This window comes from Octopus sinensis, linkage group LG6, assembly GCF_006345805.1.
Source record: "Octopus sinensis linkage group LG6, ASM634580v1, whole genome shotgun sequence".
Taxonomy (NCBI): domain Eukaryota; kingdom Metazoa; phylum Mollusca; class Cephalopoda; order Octopoda; family Octopodidae; genus Octopus; species Octopus sinensis.
In genome coordinates, this window is record NC_043002.1 from 106,639,900 (window position 1) to 106,653,752 (window position 13,853).

Consider the following 13,853-nt stretch of genomic DNA (forward strand, 5'->3'; position numbering starts at 1 on the left):
TTTCGGTCAGTGTTTCCCAGTCAACAGCCTGTTTCCACTCACAACTACTTCGACTGTCTGTCAAACAGACAAGGCTAGTCGCCATCTTGCAGTTGGACTTTGACCTTGAAATACAAACACCTCCCTTCCGAGGGGAGATAACTGCACACACACTCACAAATTTCTTAAACTTTTTTGACTAAATATTATTATTATTCATATTTTATAATTATGTAAATGATTATAATTAATAATCAGTATTAATTACTGTAATTGATGTTTAGAATAAAATAATGTAACGGGATGTTATTTCGTCACGTATAGTCAAGAACTAACGTACAATGTTCTCACGAGAACTTATTTTCAACAAGGGAAGTAACTAATGACATGTTGAAAAACTTTTTCTGTCAGATTTTTAATACAAACACACACACACATATACTTTGTGTATATATATATATATATATAACTTTTTAATTTTTTTTGTTTCAGACGTTAAAGAATTATCCCAGATATTTGTGTATATATGGTGTGGTCCATTTTGGTGAAAAAATATTGGTAGTCAAGTTGATTCTTGAGAAGGTAATAAGAAAGGAAACGTCTAAAGTTTGAGGTAAACAGAAAAATGGCATTATGCAGTACTTCCAGTGAAGATGAGATGGCTTAGGTTTCAATCTATAGCCCCATGAACCAACGAATGCACTTCTACAAGGTCGCTTGACCTGCTAGAAATACCAACCAAATCTCACCCAAGGCTTTTAAAACCAGAATAGCCCTTTAGATAATGTTTTAGATACACTATGTCTGATAGGAGCGAGGGCCCCTGTTCAAATACTTGCGACTATAAGGTTGACATGGGACTATTCTGAATGTCCAACTTGAGAGGCAATGGGCAGCAGAGAATGCTTCATGTTGGAGATGGCAGAAGCATGTGGAAGAAAGCCTGGAACTGAGAATGATAAAAGAAATATGCCTCAGCCTATGGTATAGCCAAACAGTTGCTGGAGGAAATTTGTCATGTCTATGTATTTGTATATAGCCTTGTCTACACATGATGTGATAGCTCTAAATGAACATCATCATTACATCAGCAAGGTTGTTTATTTCCATTCTCCCAAGAAAAACATGTCTAGCCATGGGGAAATATTACCTGACTTGGAAACAGATGAAGGTTGGTGACAGGAAGGATATCCAGCTGTAGATAAATTTTCCTCAATATTCTGCGTGGAAAAGCAGATGTTAAACAATGACAAGGAAGTCCTCATTCACTACTTCTCTTATCTATTTGATGTCTTCTCATCCCTTCTCACTGCCCCCCTCCCCAATTCACTTGCATAATGAATGGAAACACTAGACCTGCTCAGACTCGCTCTCCCACCATCTACATCTCTCTACTCTCTCATTCACTAGTGTAGCTGGGAGTGGGAGTGGTACATCCCGAGTGGCATTTTGTGGTCTGCTGTAGGTAATCTGTGTTTTTTGTTGTGAGGCAGCAAACACTCTAGCTATGCTGGTGCTATCATCAAAATGCTTCTGAAATGAGATTGCTACATGGTATAGTGGTTAAGAGCACAGGCTACTAACCCCAAAATTCCAATTTTGATTCCAGGCAGTAACCTGAATAATAATAATAATAATAATAACAACATTGAAAAATACCTTAGGAATGAAAACCCAAGTTCGAAATTTCCCCAAGACACCTGATGAAGGCTGGAGGGTATATCAGCCAAAACATTGTGTTAACAACAAACAAGATGAGGACAAATATCTGTCAAATGTAAATAATGTGCATTGTCATTGTTGGAGTTTGATATTCCTTTCCACCCTCTCACTACCACTTGTACCAAATTTACCCCATGACCCTACGACACACACATTACAATGCCTAAGTAAATACGTAGCGATTGCATCAGATCCACTGCATCCTCACCATCATTTAACCCCTTATGCTGCCATTCATCACTCCTTATCCTTTGTGAGTTTCTTATAGACTTCCATTACCCTCGTATCCTCCCCATCTTGACTAGTCATCACTCACAATCCACTAAACACTGTCCTTCTCTACTAGTAGCCACCTCTCCCTCTCCCTGGTCACTCATTATTGATATCCATCACACTCTCCTACAGCCAACCATTTCTATAACTATCCGTTATTCCCTCACCCGTTATTTTTCACCATTATTTCTTCTTACTGTGTCCTCGTTATTACAGTATCTCTTCCATTACACTCTCTCTGTCTCTTCTTTCGCAATGTCATCCCAATCATTTTATTTCTCCTAACATAACCTGTTTTTTTTTTTACTACATTTCACCTTTGTTCATCACCTGCTCTTCTATCCATTCCACTGACTTCCCAAAATCAGCAGTAATAACCTAGAGCAGTGTGAACCCTTTTGTTTTCCAGGGTACAAGACAACCTTTCTAATGTTGGTTCCATGATAAAATGCTCCCAGCACACTCTTTTACATTAAAAAAAAAAGCATCTCAGAGTTACTGGTATAAAAATTAGGAAGAAACCAGCATGTATCAATGGAACAACAGCATGTCAGTAACATTCCAAATAAATCATGTACTAAGTTCACCTAATTCAGTACTATAGATTTTATTACACATGCAAGATCCTGCTCTTTGAAAGCAGGTTAGCATGGGCAAAAAGGTCTTATCTCATTAACCTATTTGATATCGCGAGAGGATCATATGACAGAGCCAAAATAGCTGTGACATAGTTGACCTCCTAAGATAGAGACTTCCTAACCACATATTAGTCTTTACAGAAATGATTGTTTAGCAGTGTCTAACCAGTGTGATAGCCATACTTTAGACACTTTGTATAAGAATCTAATCACAACTTTTAACAGCATAGGCAGTAAGACAAAAATCAGCACTAATTTAACCAACTTCTTTGATGTCTCAGTAGACTTATAAACCCAATCATCAATTTAGACACACTAGCAGACTTTCCTTCCATTTCCCCAGTATTTTCAGAAATCTGGTACCCAATGTGAGTGATAGGATCTCGATTGTATCATCCTCTAAGGCACTTTTGACAAAGCAACTCCCAACTAAGTTCACCTTATCCAGAGATCCAGAGATTGGTTAAACAATGGCTTCAAGGGACCAATCATCTAAACCCCCAACCATCAGGCATATGCCATATTCTGAACGCCTTACTTCCCTGGGCATGGATACATTGAAACTCTGACGTCTGGCAGCTGACTTGGCAGACACCCATAAAATTATTAACCATCTTACTAACAATAACTCTGAGCACCTTTTCAAACTCCACCTGTCTAACACCCGTGGACATGTTTACAAAGTCAGAAAACAGCACAGCTCACATGACTTTCGGAAACATTTTTTCATGCTAAGAGTTGCTGAAGTATGGAACAAACTGCCGGCATCCGTTGTTAGTTGTCGGAGCACTGCATCCTTCAAAACTTCTATGCTTCCTGAGATTCGCCAACACTACAACTGATTTTCTCCCCTCCATACACACGCAAGCATGCATCTGACTCATACACTGTTCACTTCCCAGACATTACTGCATATGCTTTATATGCACTTTATATGCACTTTGACAAGTCGTGGTGCACCTGAGCACTGAGTGGTTGACGTTAGGAAGGGCATCCAGCTGTAGAAACTTTGCCAGATAAGACCGGAGCCTGGTGCAGCCTTCTGGATTTCCAGATCCCCGGTCGAACTGTCCAACCCATGCTAGCATGGAGAACGGACGTTAAACGATGATGATGATGATGATTATTATATTTATATTATTATGTAAACCAAAAGGTCCCAGAATAGGCTAAGAAAATGATGATTCTCTTCCCATTTTCTTTCTAACCCACTTCATACCAACTCATCCAAGACTGTACATGGTTTTATGATACAAACTTCTTGTTTTAAAACGTTCTAAGTTAAAGCTTTCCATCAAAATTTCATGTTATATTCCAAACATCAGCTTTATACTGGCAGAGTTAATTGACAAAAATTCTCTTTAATATTTTCAAAATTAATTGAAATAAAATCAATGTATTTTAACAGAAATATGGTAACAAAGGGGTTCAAGTGATCTACATTGCAATCTTCCATCAAAATATCATGTTATGTTCCAAACACCAGATTTATTTTCTTTCTTTTCTTTGTTCTTTTACTTGTTTCAGTCATATGACTGCGGCCATGCTGGAGCACTGCCTTTAGTCAAGCAAATCAACCCCAGGACTTATTCTTTGGAATCCTAGTACTTATTCTATTGGTTTCTTTTGCCGAACTGCTAAGTTACAGGGATGTAAACACGCCAACATCGGTTGTCAAGCGATGTTGTGGGGACAAGCACAGACACACAAACATATACACACACATACATATATATATATATATATATATATACATACATATATATATGCAGGAGTGGCTCTGTGGTAAGTAGCTTGTTTACCAACCACATGGTTCTGGGTTCAGTCCCACTGCGTGGCACCTTGGGCAAGTGTCTTCTACTATAGCCTCGGACCGACCAAAGCTTTGTGAGTGGATTTGGTTGACGGAAACTGAAAGAAGCCCGTCGTATATATTTATATATAAATATATATATATGTGTGTGTGTGTTTGTGTGTCTGTGTTTGTCCCCCTAGCATTGCTTGACAACCGATGCTGGTGTGTTTATGTCCCCGTTACTTAGCGGTTTGGCAAAAAGAGACCGATCGAATAAGTACTGGGCTTACAAAAGAATAAGTCCCAGGGGTCGAGTTGCTCGATTAAAGGCGGTGCTCCAGCATGGCCGCAGTTAAATGACTGAAACAAGTAAAAGAGTAAAAGAATATATATATATATATATATTATATATATATATACATACATATATATATGCAGGAGTGGCTCTGTGGTAAGTAGCTTGTTTACCAACCACATGGTTCTGGGTTCAGTCCCACTGCGTGGCACCTTGGGCAAGTGTCTTCTACTATAGCCTCGGACCGACCAAAGCTTTGTGAGTGGATTTGGTTGACGGAAACTGAAAGAAGCCCGTCGTATATATTTATATATAAATATATATATATGTGTGTGTGTGTTTGTGTGTCTGTGTTTGTCCCCCTAGCATTGCTTGACAACCGATGCTGGTGTGTTTATGTCCCCGTTACTTAGCGGTTTGGCAAAAAGAGACCGATCGAATAAGTACTGGGCTTACAAAAGAATAAGTCCCAGGGGTCGAGTTGCTCGATTAAAGGCGGTGCTCCAGCATGGCCGCAGTTAAATGACTGAAACAAGTAAAAGAGTAAAAGAATATATATATATATATATATATATATATACACATATATACTACGGGCTTCTTTCAGTTTCCGTCTACCAAATCCACTCACAAGGCTTTGGTTGGCCCGAGGCTATAGTAGAAGACACTTGTCCAAGGTGTCATGCACTCGGAATGAACCCGGAACCATGTGGTTGATAAGCAAGCTACTTACCACACAGCCACTCCTGCGCCTATATTGACAATGTAATTTTACGAGATTCTTTATTGTTCCCAAAATTGATTAAAACAAAGGTAATGTATTTAGACAGACTTATGGTAAAAGAGGGGTTAAGCATCAAACTAAGTTTAGTAGGAAATTCAAGGCCTCACCAGACAAACATTTCCAGCACAACTCTTTGACAAGATCTTTAATTAACAATGTAAGTCAGCTGTTCCTGTGTTCCTTACATGAAACCAACAACAGCATACCAAACCATGCCAGTTGTTGACCCAGGATATTCATGTAGAAAGGATGACGAATGCACTTTAGACCCAGCTTACAGCAGTTTGTTTGTTATTTATGAAACAAGAGTTTCATAAATTGCATCAAATCAAGCAATGGAGGAATACTTCATAAGCTCTCTGTTACTACACCAGGCTAACAATATTGTTTAGGTTAGAAAAAGAACACTGCGTATTTTTGAGGCAGGGTCCAGGATTATAGTTTATCACTGTTCTATATTGTAAATCTGTGGTTGTGTTCCAGTTATAGACAAGGAATAAATAATGGTCATTACCCCTGTGGAGGAGAACTTCAACAGGAATACCTTCAAGACCTGGTGCCTTCCCAGTATTGAATTCTTTGATTCTCTTTTGATCTCATCTATAGCTGGATGTTCCATCATCTCCTGATTGATATCCTTTTGGGGCAGATCACTGATGATTTTTTTATCAATAACTGAAGGATTATAAAAGAGATCAGTGAAGTGCTCATTTCACCGTTTCATGATACCCTCATGATCCTTGAAGAGAAAGCAGCTGTCTTTAGATTTAAGTGGTACCACAAATGAAGACCAAGGATCAAACACTTGTCCAATCAAGTGATATACTGTTATACACTTTCTTAACTGTTATAATACACTTTCTGGATTTTTTCAGAAATATCCGACCACCATTTGTTTTTCATTTGTTGTATCTTTCTTTGGAGTGATGATTTTATCCTTTTGAGAGACTGCAGTAAGGGCTTTTTATCTTCATCTGGAGCACTGAGGTATTTTTGGCACAAATTATTTTTATCATTAAGAAGTTTATTGATCTGTAGATCATTTTCATCAAACCAGTCCCAATGTTTTCTGTTTCTGAGACCAAGAACCTCAACCTCAACATTGTAAATAGTGGTCTTAAACTGATCTCAAGTTCCATCAAATTCCGCTTCTCCAATAGCATTTCTAAGATTTGCCTGCATCTTAGAGCCCCTTAATTTCAACACATCAATATATTTAGGGACTTTTATTCCTCCAGATCTTATTCTACACATGATGCAGAGTTTCAAGTTACCGCGTATGAGTATATGGTCAGTCTCACATTCTGCACCTCGCATGACTCAGACAGTACAAACATCTGGAAGGTCTCATTTCCTGGTGATAATATAATAAAGAATATGCCCATGTTTGGATCTAGGGTGCATCCAGGTAAATTTATGGATATCCTTCTGATGAAAAACAGTGTTGCAGATGATGAGATCAAGTTCAGTGCAGAGCTGGAGAAGACAGAGAGCATTAGCATTCATTTTGCCCAAACCATGTCTCCCTAGTGCATCCTGGGTCTCATAATCGCATCTAACATGGGCATTGAAATTGCCAAGGAGGATCTTATCTGCATTTGGAATCGACATCATAACCAATCTGAGATCATAGAAAACCATAATCAATTCACTGCTGCCATCAAGAGCAGGAGCTTAAACAGAGATAACAGTCATAAAATGATTGCATGGTAGAGAAGCTCAAAGATACATAATCCTATCAATGAAGCCATTAGATCGTTCTATTTTGTGGGTTAACTTGGTACGAACGGCAAAGCCAGCACCCCATACTTGTTTTTCACTCTTTGGTTTACCCTTCCAATAGAAAGTGTATCCAGCACCTGTTTCTGTCAATTGATCTTCAACACTCAACCGAGTTTGAGAGAGTGCAGCAATGTCAATTCCTTGACTATTATGCCAGTTCGCCGTTCTGAGTTACTTAACCCTTCATGATCAAGAAGTGTCCTGGCATTCCATACACCTACCCATAATCTATATTTCTTGCTTGCATGTTTTCTCTTTGTATTCCTTCTTTTGTAGTGAACAGCCGTCAGCTGTAGGTTGCTGACCAGCTTGATGGTAGAACAGGCACTTGTTTGGGTCACCTTTTCGAGACCTTTCCCAGATTTCTGGGTGATCAGTGCTACCCTAGAGAGGGCTGCTCAGATGTTCTCAACCTCACCAAAGCATGCTGCTGTTCTTTCAACAATGCAAAGACATTAGATGGGCCCTGAGCCACCCATGTGCAGATACGTGACTATGCACTCCCAGCCCATTAAGCCTGCACTTGTCACCACTATTCCATTGCTGTGGGACTTGAAAAGATATCCATACATTTAAATATTAATGCCACATGCCTGTACAACACGTACGGCACCCACTCCTCCCACAAAATCTGATATCCAGTGACAAACCAAGACAAGATATCTGGGTGATTATGGAGGTCACATGTTTTATTATCCTGGAGTTTAAACCTTTCCAGTGGTTTTATATCAGAGTGTTCTTCTCCCAGTCTTTGTCCAACCAAAGGCTAACTTCAAGAAAGCAGTGAAGGATTTGCATTTGGAGTTACTTTCTCCTAGATAGATTGCCTTCCCCATGGCTTTATTAAACCTGGGAGCTCCTTCTACCCCATTAATTACATCTACAAATACACACAAATCAAATCAAATAAGAGAAAAGAAAATACAAATATATATATATATAAAATACGAGCAGTATTGCCCGGCTTGTGCGCTCATGCATTCTATGCATGCGCGAATTAATCTAAACTTGGATGAAGTTCAATCAAAATTCAGTTATTTTGGTTTTAAAATCAAGCATTTAATGCCCTCTATTTTTGCGCTTATGTATTCCATTTCCTCAATAGGAAGTATGTAGAAGTGTTTCATAAATTTTTTTTGATCAAATAATTGCATTGTTGAATTATTCTTTTAGATCAGTATTTCTCAACAGGGATTTCAGGGAAGAGTTTCAGGGAGTCGCTGGCGATGTATCGTGATGATCAAAAATCCGGCCAGCTAAAACTTAGTTAAAGTGATTCAAACTGCAGACTCAACGCAAAATGGTCACATTTAATTCAAAGCGTTAAAAATGTTATGAAAACAATTGGTATGTGTTCACAAATTCGTTTTTATATCTTGATTTTATATTTTTCATGCAATTTACGCATGCTTGCACGCGTGGTGAACACAGTTCACGTCAAACAGCTGACTGAGTAAAGTTCACTATTCAATGCATGGGATAAGGCCTAAACAAACACATTATCGATTTTTGCACTTGCGAGATGAATTTTGAAACAGAAATAGCGCAGTTCAATTTTCATTCGCCTAAACTTTAAGTGACCATTTTTGGTGGTTCTACGATTTGTTGGCTAGGAGGAGATGTGCCGGGAAGTTAAACACACAGACACACACACAGATACACACACAGACACACAAGTTGAGTTTTATATATATAGATGTCAGATCATTTACGCTACTGGTACTTTGTAACCCAGTACTACCTGTTGCATGGTCAGGTTGTTGGCGACTAAACTGGCTCCCCAACAAATTCCACTTGGTGAGGAAGGTGTGTATTGGACACCCTGCAGGACTAAAAACAAGACCTGTAAAAGGGCAGAATAACTCTTAAGAGTCAACAGCCATCCAATTATTATATGTATATAGTTGGCTGAATTGTGGATGTGTCTCCCAAGTGCATGTTTAGTGTGGTGAACTGTGGGTGAGTTTTGGGTGTGTGAGTGTGTATATATATTTATTTACATTTTTAATTCTTGAATATATGTATGAGTATTGTGTGTACATGTGTGGTTTTTTTTCATCTTTGGAGAAACAGATATTTTATATATATATATATATATATATATATATATATAAAACACGGTCTGGTTTTCATATTTTTTATTAATTTTTAGTATTTAAAAAAACAAATCTTTTTACACTGTTGAAAAGTGTTAAGCATTAAAAAAATATTTTATAATGTTCATTAAGTTCAATTAGCACTTTCATTCGTTCGTAGTAATCATCAGATTTCAAAATATATTTAACTGACTGTTGAGTTCTTGACAACTGTAGTAAAATGACTGACTTCTTCCTTTTTGTACCTCCTAATTTTTGGAATATGGTTTTGACCAATCCACATGCAGCTTAAACATCATGGTTTGCCAGGCATACCGATATTACTGGCATAGGTCTTATGTATATGTATCATCATCATATGTACATGCATATATATATATATATATATATATATATATATATCATCATCATCATCATCATCGTTTAACGTCCGTTTTCCGCGCTAGCACGGGTTGGACGGTTCGACCGGGGTCTGGGAAGCCAGGAGCTGCACCAGGCTCCAGTCTGATCTGGCAGAGTTTCTACAGCTGGATGCCCTTCCTAACACCAACCACCCCGTGAGTGTAGTGGGTGCTTTTTACGTGCCACCTGCACAGGTGCCAGGGGGTGTCTGGCAACGGCCACGATCGGTTGAAGCTTTTAACGTGCCACCGGCACGGAAGCCAGCTGGCAACGGCCATGTTCGGATGGTGCTTTTTATGTGCCACCAGCACAGAAGCCAGTCGGGGCAGCGCTGGCATCGGCCACGTTCGGATGGTGCTTTTTATGTGCCACCGGCACAGAAGCCAGTCGAGTCGCACTGGCTACGGCCATGTTCGGATGGTGCTTTTTATGTCCCACTAGCACAGGTATCACAACTACTATTTCCATTGATATTTATTTCGATGTTCATGTTCATGTACTTGACTCAACAGGTCTCCTCAAGCACAGCGGGACGTTCTGGGATCCAGGGTACTTTGAATGGGCAGGGGCTATGCGGAACCGGTGCAGGAAGCAGCCCGGGTCTTTGCAGTCACAGCATATCTCCAGAGATCTCGGTCCTTCGCCATTACCTCAGTGAGGCCCAACGCTCTGAGGTCATGCTTGACTACCTCATCCCATATCTTCCTGGGTCTACCTCTCCCCCTGATACCTTCAACTGTTTGGGAGTGGCACTTCTTCACACATCTCTCCTCATCCATCTGCAGTACATGATCAAACCATCGCAAGTGTCGCTCTTGCACACCACATCTGGCCCCTACATCTCACCATATAAAAAAAATTTTTATCTTTATTTTAAATACCTACTGTTTTATTATTTGGCAACATGTGTTTCATGAGGTACATCCTTGGGTTCCTAAACCACTCCGTGTTTTCCTAGAACCCTTCTTAAAATGTAACCCCAATCATCAGGTCCTTATATCACTTAATCAACGTTCAATACAATAAACTATATTTTAATTTTTTAAAGCCCTTAAGTATGTGTAAAATAGGTATGTTTAAATTAGTTTCGCTGGACCCTACAGTACAAGCCATAATTCAGATAAAAATTCAAATAAAAAGTTACAAAAATAAATAAATAACTCCCTTACTTTAGTTAAGAGGTTTACCTCTTAAATTACCTGCTGCCATATACTTTATACCAAGGACCATACTAACAGGAGTAATTACCAGGAATGCCTCTGGATACTTCTATCCCTTATAGGGCTTAACGCTTATAACTTATATACACATATATATTCTTTGGAGGAATGGCTATATCCTTCAGGGAAAAGTAAATTTTTACCAACTCTATTTTACCAGTATCATTCATATTTCATTTATTGCTATAGTGATAGCAACAAAAATTTATTTAACAGAAGCAGAATCAAAGGTTACAAACCTCATTCAGGGATAGCAAAATCCTATGAAAGTACTGGTTAGTGACCTATACAAAGAATGTTGAATATTATAGTTGATACTCAACTGCAAGATAATTATATAAACTGTGGTATGTATATATTTATTTATTATATTAAGATGAGAAAATAGAGAGGTAATTAATGAATTATTATTTATTAATTAAAAAATTGACAAACATCCTTTATGAACACACACACACATATATATATACACACACACATGCATATATATACACACATGTATATGTGTGTATCTGTGTGTGGGTGTGGGGGTGTTGATATATATATACTTATCTACTACACATGTGGAAAATCGGTGTGTGTTTGTTTGTGGCATTGTTATCTAACTCCTCCTATATCATTTTATTGATTTTGATGAAACTTGACACATGAGTAGAACTCATGTCTGGAAAACTCATGGCATACTTAAATTGTTGAAAAAAAAATCGATAATACCGCCCCTAGAAGGGATCTTTATATCTACCTCATATAACTAATGTTTCTTAAACACCCAAGGGAAATAACCAATAGCACCTGCACAGTAATTTTTAAACACTCAAGGGAAATAACCCATAGCACTTGCAGTTTCAGTTGTTAGTTTTTAGCTAAGCACTCAATATTTGATTCTCACAATCAGTGTACCTAATTCTGCATTTCACTACTCACAATTTTCAACTGCTCAACCTTATTATTGCACGTTCTTGATGCATGTACACTTTCAATGTCCATAATTCCAATAATTCTGCATTTTTCCAGTTAAAATTTTTTGATGACAGTACATAAATTTTTGATTCCAGAATGTATTTAATAAGTGTGTCCCAATACAATGAACTCACACTTTGAATACTTAAAATTCTTAAAAAATGAAACTAAACTTCCTCACCATATTCAGTTGGGACACCCTGTATCACTTATACTTATTTTACAAATCATAATATTTTTTACTTATTTAGAGTTCATACAACACTTTCATGAAACTAATACAGCCATCGAATTTATAAATATTTTACAGGTTTCATTGTTTATGTTCGATTACTTTGAATATTGATTTTTTTGTGTGTCCAATTTTTAACTTTTGCTGACAATATCACTTTTATACTTTATTTGACACGTGAGTAGAACTCATGTCTGGAAACCTTGAAAAAATCGATAATAGGGCTCCTCCAATAGATCCTTCTATCTACTACATATTACTAATATTTTATTTAAACAACCTAAGGGAAATAACCCATACCACCTGCAGTTTTTAAAGAAGTGATCAATAATTGATTCTCATGATCAGGCGAACTAATTCTGCATTTCACAACTCAGTTTTGAACTGCTAAACGTTATTATTGCACTTCCTTGATTTGAATCTTAAACCTTCAAGACTTCATTCATACATTTTTACACATGCATACCTTTTTCAATGTCCATTGCTCCGATAATTCTGCATTTTTACAGTTACACTTTTTCCATGACAGTTTTATTCCACAACGTATTAGTAGTGGCTTCATGCAGGCATAGCATGGATTTGATCCTCAATTGCCAAATTTCACTTAACACTTCAACAGCACTTTTGTCATGGTAAAACATTAGTTTTTCTGTGAATGACAGCAGTTATACATTTCCCGGATGCCTTTGCTAAGCAGAATAATGTCTTTGCCACTTTACCCTTCTAACTTCTTCTAGGCCACCAGGGGCTGGAAAGGAGATAACAGACCTCCAACAAAATCATTTGTTCTCAATATATCTATCCTTCTGGCTGCTTTTCGATAGTTATAAAAACAAGAACTCTGTAAGCTAAAGGCAGTTATTGAGACCGTCCATCAGTGAGTGTGAACGTTCTTATTGCACTTACTTCATTTCATTCTTAAACATTAAATATTTCATTCATATATTTATATACATATACATTACATTTATATATTACCTTTAATAAATTAGCCTTCATAAAGTTCACCTTTAAAATGCCACGATGAGTCAGAGTACTTTCTCGCCAACCTCGGAAAAACTCTCTCACCAACCTCCAACAATTCCTCCCTCTTCCAGATGACAGTTTTTTGTACTTTTACGCGAGGGAAAGTACACCTTTTGTGGCAGTTATAACGAAATTGCTTTCTTATATCAGAGTAATAAGGCGTTTCAATAGAACATCTTTACCCCCGGGAATTACCAGGTACCCCAGCTAGTATATATATACATGAAATTGTCTATCCTTCTATCAATCAATCAATCTATCTATGCGTGTGCACATATTTGTGTTTATATACACCAGTATAAATTGGTGTAAATACTTCGTCGTGTTTTAAGCCTAGAAAAGGTAGATAACTCGGTAAACGGGACATAATTCTTGTACGTCTTAACCATATGTCAGATTTAGTTTAATAAAACGAGCCCATTGAAGGTGATGCTGGTAGTGGAAGTGATAGCAGACGATAATTGTTAATGGGAAGGTGTCCTTTTTTTATTTTCGTTTTGTGCAGTATTATACAGCGGTTCGCCCTCCGAGATTCGTTAGCACAACGGGAAAAATGCTTAGCGTCATTTCTTCCAACTTTGCATTCTGAGTTCAAATTCCGCCGGGGTTGACTTTGCTTTTCATCCTTTTGGGGTTGATAAAGTAAGTA

General features: G+C 37.8%; 1 long non-coding RNA gene across 1 annotated transcript in view; it reads right to left on the reverse strand.

Moving 5' to 3' along the window:
• LOC118764014 overlaps window positions 1-108 on the reverse strand; it is a 43,298-nt gene extending 43,190 nt beyond the window's left edge. Inside the window, exon 1 of the long non-coding RNA XR_004999791.1 lies at window positions 1-108. This exon is cut by the window's left edge and continues 1,444 nt beyond it. This is a non-coding gene — a long non-coding RNA (uncharacterized LOC118764014).
• Between the last annotated feature and the right edge of the window lie 13,745 nt (window positions 109-13,853).